We start from the raw sequence: 7070 nt of genomic DNA, 5'->3' as shown, positions 1-7070 counted from the left end.
GATTTTAATGGTTTTAGGTCTAACATATAAGTCTTTAATCCATCTTGAATTAATTTTTGTATAAGGTGTAAGGAAGGGATCCAGTTTCAGCTTTCTACATATGGCTAGCCAGTTTTCCCAGCACCATTTATTAAATAGGGAATCCTTTCCCCATTTCTTGTTTTTGTCAGGTTTGTCAAAGATCAGATAGTTGTAGATATGCGGCATCATTTCTGAGGGCTCTGTTCTGTTCCATTGATCTATGTCTCTGTTGTGGTACCAGTACCATGCTGTTTTGGTTACTGTAGCCTTGTAGTATAGTTTGAAGTCAGGTAGCCTGATGCCTCCAGCTTTGTTCTTTTGGCTTAGGATTGACTTGGCGATGCGGGCTCTTTTTTGGTTCCATATGAACTTTAAAGTAGTTTTTTCCAATTCTGTGAAGAAAGTCATTGGTAGCTTGATGGGGATGGCATTGAATCTATAAATTACCTTGGGCAGTATGGCCATTTTCACGATATTGATTCTTCCAACCCATGAGCATGGAATGTTCTTCCATTTGTTTGTATCCTCTTTTATTTCATTGAGCAGTGGTTTGTAGTTCTCCTTGAAGAAGTCCTTCACATCCCTTGTAAGTTGGATTCCTAGGTATTTTATTCTGTTTGAAGCAATTGTGAATGGGAGTTCACTCATGATTTGGCTCTCTGTTTGTCTGTGATTGGTGTACAAGAATGCTTGTGATTTTTGTACATTGATTTTGTATCCTGAGACTTTGCTGAATTTGCTAATCAGCTTAAGGAGATTTTGGGCTGAGACAATGGGGTTTTCTAGATATACAGTCATGTCATCTGCAAACAGGGACAATTTGACTTCCTCTTTTCCTAATTGAATACCCTTTATTTCCTTCTCCTGCCTGATTGCTCTGGCAAGAACTTCCAGCACTATGTTGAATAGTAGTGGTGAGAGAGGGCATCCCTGTCTTGTGCCAGTTTTCAGAGGGAATGCTTCCAGTTTTTGCCCATTCAGTATGATATTGGCTGTGGGTTTGTCATAGATAGCTCTTATTATTTTGAGATATGTCCCATCAATACCTAATTTATTGAGAGTTTTTAGCATGAAGGGTTGTTGAATTTTGTCAAAGGCCTTTTCTGCATCTATTGAGATAATCATGTGGTTTTTGTCTTTGGTTCTGTTTATATGCTGGATTACATTTATTGATTTGCATATGTTGAACCAGCCTTGCATCCCAGGGATGAAGCCCACTCGATTATGGTGGATAAGCTTTTTGATGTGCTGCTGGATTCGGTTTGCCAGTATTTTATTGAGGATTTTTGCATCAATGTTCATCAAGGATATTGGTCTGAAATTCTCTTTTTTGGTTATGTCTCTGCCAGGCTTTGGTATCAGGACGATGCTGGCTTCATAAAATGTGTTAGGGAGGATTCCCTCTTTTTCTATCCATTGGAATAGTTTCAGAAGGAATGGTACCAGTTCCTCCTTGTACCTCTGGTAGAATTCGGCTGTGAATCCATCAGGTCCTGGACTCTTTTTGGTTGGTAAGCTATTGATTATTGCCACAATTTCAGAACCTGTTATTGGTCTATTCAGAGATTCAACTTCTTCCTGGTTTAGTCTTGGGCGGGTGTATTTGTCGAGGAATTTATCCATTTCTTCTAGATTTTCTGGTTTATTTGCATAGAGGTGTTTGTAGTATTCTCTGATGGTAGATTGTGTTTCTGTGGGATTGGTGGTGATATCCCCTTTTTCAATTTTTATTGCATCTATTTGATTCTTCTCTTTTTTCTTCTTTATTAGTCTTGCTAGCGGTCTATCAATTTTGTTGATCTTTTCAAAAAATCAGCTCCTGGATTCATTAATGTTTTGAAGGGTTTTTTGTGTCTCTATTTCCTTCAGTTCTGCTCTGATTTTAGTTATTTCTAGCCTTCTGCTAGCTTTTGAATGTGTTTGCGCTTGCTTTTCTATTTCTTTTAATTGTGATATTAGGGTGTCAATTTTGGATCTTTCCTGCTTTCTCTTGTGGGCATTTAGTGCTATAAATTTCCCTCTACACACTGCTTTGAACGTGTCCCAGAGATTCTGGTATGTTGTGTCTTTGTTCTCGTTGGTTTCAAAGAACATCTTTATTTCTGCCTTCATTTCATTATGTACCCAATAGTCATTCAGAAGCAGGTTGTTCAGTTTCCACGTAGTCGAGCGGTTTTGAGTGAGTTTCTTAACTCTGAGTTCTAGTTTGATTGCACTGTGGTCTGAGAGACAGTTTGTTATAATTTCTGTTGTTTTACATTTGCTGAGGAGAGCTTTACTTCCAACTATGTGGTCAATTTTGGAATAGGTGTGGTGTGGTGCTGAAAAAAATGTATATTCTGTTGATTTGGGGTGGAGAGTTCTGTAGATGTCTATTAGGTCCACTCTGTGCGGAGCTGAGTTCAATTCCTGGATATCCTTGTTAACTTTCTGTCTCATTGATCTGTCTAATGTTGACAGCGGGGTGTTAAAATCTCCCATTATTATTGTGTGGGAGTTTAAGTCCCTTTGTAGGTCACTCAGGACTTGCTTTATGAATCTGGGTGCTCCTGTGTTGGGTGCATATATATTTAGGATAGTTAGCTCTTCTTGTTGAATTGATCCCTTTACCGTTATGTAATGGCCTTCTTTGTCTCTTTTGATCTTTGTTGGTTTAAAGTGTATTTTATCAGAGACTAGGATTGCAACTCCTGCCTTTTTTTGTTTTCCATTTGCTTGATAGATCTTCCTCCATCCCTTTATTTTGAGTCTATGTGTGTCTCTGCACGTGAGATGAGTTTCCTGAATACAGCACACTGATGGGTCCTGACTCCTTATCCAGTTTGCCAGTCTGTGTCTTTTAATTGGAGCATTTAGCCCATTTACATTTAACATTAATATTGTTATATGTGAATCTGATCCTGTCATTATGATGTTAGTTGGTTATTTTGCTCGTTAGTTGATGCAGTTTCTTCCTAGCCTCGATGGTCTTTACAATTTGGCATGTTTTTCAGGGGCTGGTACCGGTTGTTCCTTTCCACGTTTAGTGCTTCCTTCAGGAGCTCTTTTAGGGCAGGCCTGGTGGTGACAAAATCACTCAGCATTTGCTTGTCTGTAAAGTATTTTATTTCTCCTTCACTTATGAAGCTTAGTTTGGCTGGATATGAAATTCTGGGTTGAAAATTCTTTTCTTTCAGAATGTTGAATATCGGCCCCCACTCTCTTCTGGCTTGTAGAGTTTCTGCCGAGAGATCCGCTGTTAGTCTGATGGGCTTCCCTTTGTGGGTAACCTGACCTTTCTCTCTGGCTGCCCTTAACATTTTTTCCTTCATTTCAACTTTGGTGAATCTGACAATTATGTGTCTTGGAGTTGCTCTTGTCGAGGAGTATCTTTGTGGCGTTCTCTGTATTTCCTGAATCTGAATGTTGGCCTGCCTTGCTAGATTGGGGAAGTTCTCCTGGATAATATCTTGCAGAGTGTTTTCCAACTTGGTTCCATTCTCCCCGTCATTTTCAGGTACACCAATCAGACGTAGGTTTGGTCTTCTCACATAGTCCCAAATTTCTTGGAGGCTTTGTTCATTTCTTTTTATTCTTTTTTCTCTAAACTTCCCTTCTCGCTTCATTTCATTCATTTCATCTTCCATCAGCGATACCCTTTCTTCCAGTTGATCGCATCTGCTACTGAGGCTTCTGCAATCTTCGCGTAGTTCTCGAAACTTGGCTTTCAGCTCCATCAGCTCCTTTAAGCCCTTCTCTCCATTGGTTCTTCTAGTTATCCATTCTTCTAATTTTTTTTCAAAGTTTTTAACTTCTTTGCTATTGTTTTGAATTTCCTCCCATAGCTCGGAGTCGTTTGATCGTCTGAAGCCTTCTTCTCTCAACTCGTCAAAGTCAGCCTCTATCCAACTTTGTTCCGTTGCTGGTGAGGAACTGCATTCCTTTGGAGGAGGAGAGGTGCTCTTCTTTTTAGAGTTTCCAGTTTTTCTGCTCTGTTTTTTCCCCATCTTTGTGGTTTTATCTACTTTTGGTCTTTGATGATGGTGATGTACAGATGGGTTTTTGGTGTGGATGTCCTTTCTGTTTGTTAGTTTTCCTTCTACCAGACAGGACCGTCAGCTGCAGGTCTGTTGGAGTTTACTAGAGGTCCACTCCAGACCCTGTTTGGCTGGGTGTCAGCAGCGGTGGCTGCAGAACAGTGGATTTTCGTGAGACCACAAATTCAGCTGTCTGATAGTTCCTCTGGAAGTTTTGTCTCAGAGGAGTACCTGGCCGAGTGAGGTGTCAGTCTGTCCCTACTTGGGTGGTGCCTCCCAGTTAGGCCGCTCAGGGGTGAGGGACCCACTTTAGGAGGCAGTCTGTCCGTTCTCAGATCTCCAGCTGCGTGCTGGGAGAACCACTACTCTCTTCAAAGCTGTCAGTCAGACAGGGACATTTAAGTCTGTGGAGGTTCCTGCTGACTTTTTGTTTGCCTGTGCCCTGCCCCCAGAGGTGGAGCCTACAGAGGCAGGCAGGCCTCCTTGAGCTGTGGTGGGCTCCACCCAGATCGAGCTTCCTGGCTGCTTTGTTTACCTAAGCAAGCCTGGGCAATGGCGGGCACCCCTCCCCCAGCCTCGCTGCCTCCTTGCAGCTTGATCTCAGACTGCTGTGCTAGCAATCAGCAAGACTCCGTGGGCATAGGACCCTCCGAGCCAGGTGTGGGACACAATCTCCTAGTGTGCCGTTTTCCAGGCCCGTTGGAAAAGCGCAGTATTAGGGTGGGACTGACCCGATATTCCAGGTGCCGTCTGTTACCCCTTTCTTTGACTAGGAAAGGGAACTCCCTGACCCCTTGCGCTTCCCGAGTGAGGCAGTGCCTTGCCCTGCTTCGGCTCACGCACAGTGCGCTTCACCGACTGTCCTGCACCCACTGTTTGGCACTCCCTAGTGAGATGAAACCGGTGCCTCAAACAGAAATTCAGAAATCGCCTGTCTTCTGTGTCGCTCAGGCTGGGAGCTGTAGACCGGAGCTGTTCCTATTCGGCCATCTTGGCTCCACCCCTCACATTTCTTTATTTTATTATTACTATACTTTAAGTTTTAGGGTACATGTGCACAAGGTGCAGGTTTGTTACCTTCATAGGTGGGAATTGAACAATGAGAACATGTGGACACAGGAAGGGGAACATCACACACCGGGGACATCTTTTTTAAAAACATTGTTATCCCTTTACTATCAGGTTAATGAAAGTTCTGAAGGATAGAGAATCACTGCTTCTCTCGAGTATTTCATGTTTGACTTTCTCTCTACTGTGGTAGGTTCCTGTTTCCTAAGCTGATATTTCCTTGATCTCGTGATTCTTCTGAAAACAGGAGTCTCAGTTTTTAGCTTTCTAGACAATTTGAAAAAGACATCTACTGAGCCTTTGGAGCCCTATTTGTTCTGTGGTTAATATGCAGCCAGAAGCAAGTCAATGTAAGTCAGCTTTTGCAAATATCAATTAGAACTTCGGGGATGTGTCAGGATAAAAGTTAAGTGTAATTAGTTTAAGTCAAGCTAACTCTAGGAAATTTCCTCTTGATAGAAAAATAATACTCATAAGATCAGATGAGCCTTTCTCCTTTGACTGTGAAGAAGGGAATATTTAGGGACTGGAAGTTAAAACTTTCCTTAGAACAAGATTTAGATTTGTAAAATTTCCTAAACTCACAGCAATTGTTTTTTTGTACAATTACATGGCACTTCCAGTTTCAAAGATCCTTTTTTGGGGAGGTGGGTAGAACTTAAAATAATACCTTCCATCTTTAGTACAGTTGTTGGTGGGGTATTGGTTCCAGGACACCCCCACAGATAACAAAATCTGCAGTTGCTCAAGTCCCTTATATAAAATGGCATATGTAGTATTTGCATGTAACCTATGCACATTTTCCTGTATGCTTTAAATCATCTCTAGATTACTTATAATACCTAATACAATGCCTACACATCACTTCTTTCACATAGATTCAATGTAGTACTAGGTGAGCAGCAAATTCAAGTTTTGCTTTTTGGAAGTTTGTGGAACTCCCCACCCCCAAATATATATATACATATAATATATATATAATATAAAATATATTATAATATAAAAAATATATATAATATAAAATATATTAATATATATTTTATATTATATATAGAAAATATATATTATATATTTCATGTTATATATAAAATATATTTTCTATATATAATATGAAATATATAGTATATTTTCTATATGTAATATGAAATATATATTGTATATTTTCTATATATAATATAAAACATATAATATATATTTTCTATATATAATATAAAATACATTATATATATTTTATATATATAATATGAAATGAGACAGCATCTCACTCAGCCACTCAGCCACCCAGGCTGGAGTGCAGTGGTGTGATCTCGGCTCACTGCAACCACCGTCTCCCGGTTTCAAGCAATTCTCCTGTCTCAGCCTCCTTAGTAGCTGGGATTACAGGCGCCTGCCATTATGCTCAGCTAATTTTTGTATTTTAGTAGAGACGAGGTTTCACCATATTGGCCAGACTGGTCTTGAACTCCTAACCTCGGGTGATCTGCCTGCCTCGGCCTCCCAAAGTGCTAGCATTACAGGCATGAGCCACCACACCTAGCCTCCCACCAAATATTTTTCATCTCCAGTTGATTGAATCCATGGATTTGGAATCCATGGATACAGAGGGCTGACTGAATATAACTTTTTCACATATTTGGGTTTTTTTTTTTTCTGCAGAAATGTAATCAGTTCTTTCAGAGTAGAGATTGTTTCTGATACATCTTAGCATCTCTGAGTGCCAGAATGAGGGCATACCATAAGGTCAGGCACATAGAGCTCATTTAATCTATCAACCCATGAGTGAGGAACTACTATAACTCTAATTTTATAGCTGTGGAAACTGAGGCACAAGCGACACAGCTGTAGTAAGAGGTAGAGGTAAGAGGTAGTAACTTATTTTACAGAGGGAATGAAAATGGTGGGTAAGTTGGACAAGTTGGTTCCTAGGATAGCACCAACAGGAACTGACTCCACTGATTAACCAGG

The sequence above is a fragment of the Hylobates moloch genome, unplaced genomic scaffold, assembly GCF_009828535.3.
Source record: "Hylobates moloch isolate HMO894 unplaced genomic scaffold, HMol_V3 SCAFFOLD_4, whole genome shotgun sequence".
NCBI lineage: Eukaryota > Metazoa > Chordata > Mammalia > Primates > Hylobatidae > Hylobates > Hylobates moloch.
The sequence above is the reverse complement of the archived record's forward strand: the minus strand, read 5'-3'. Positions refer to the sequence as shown.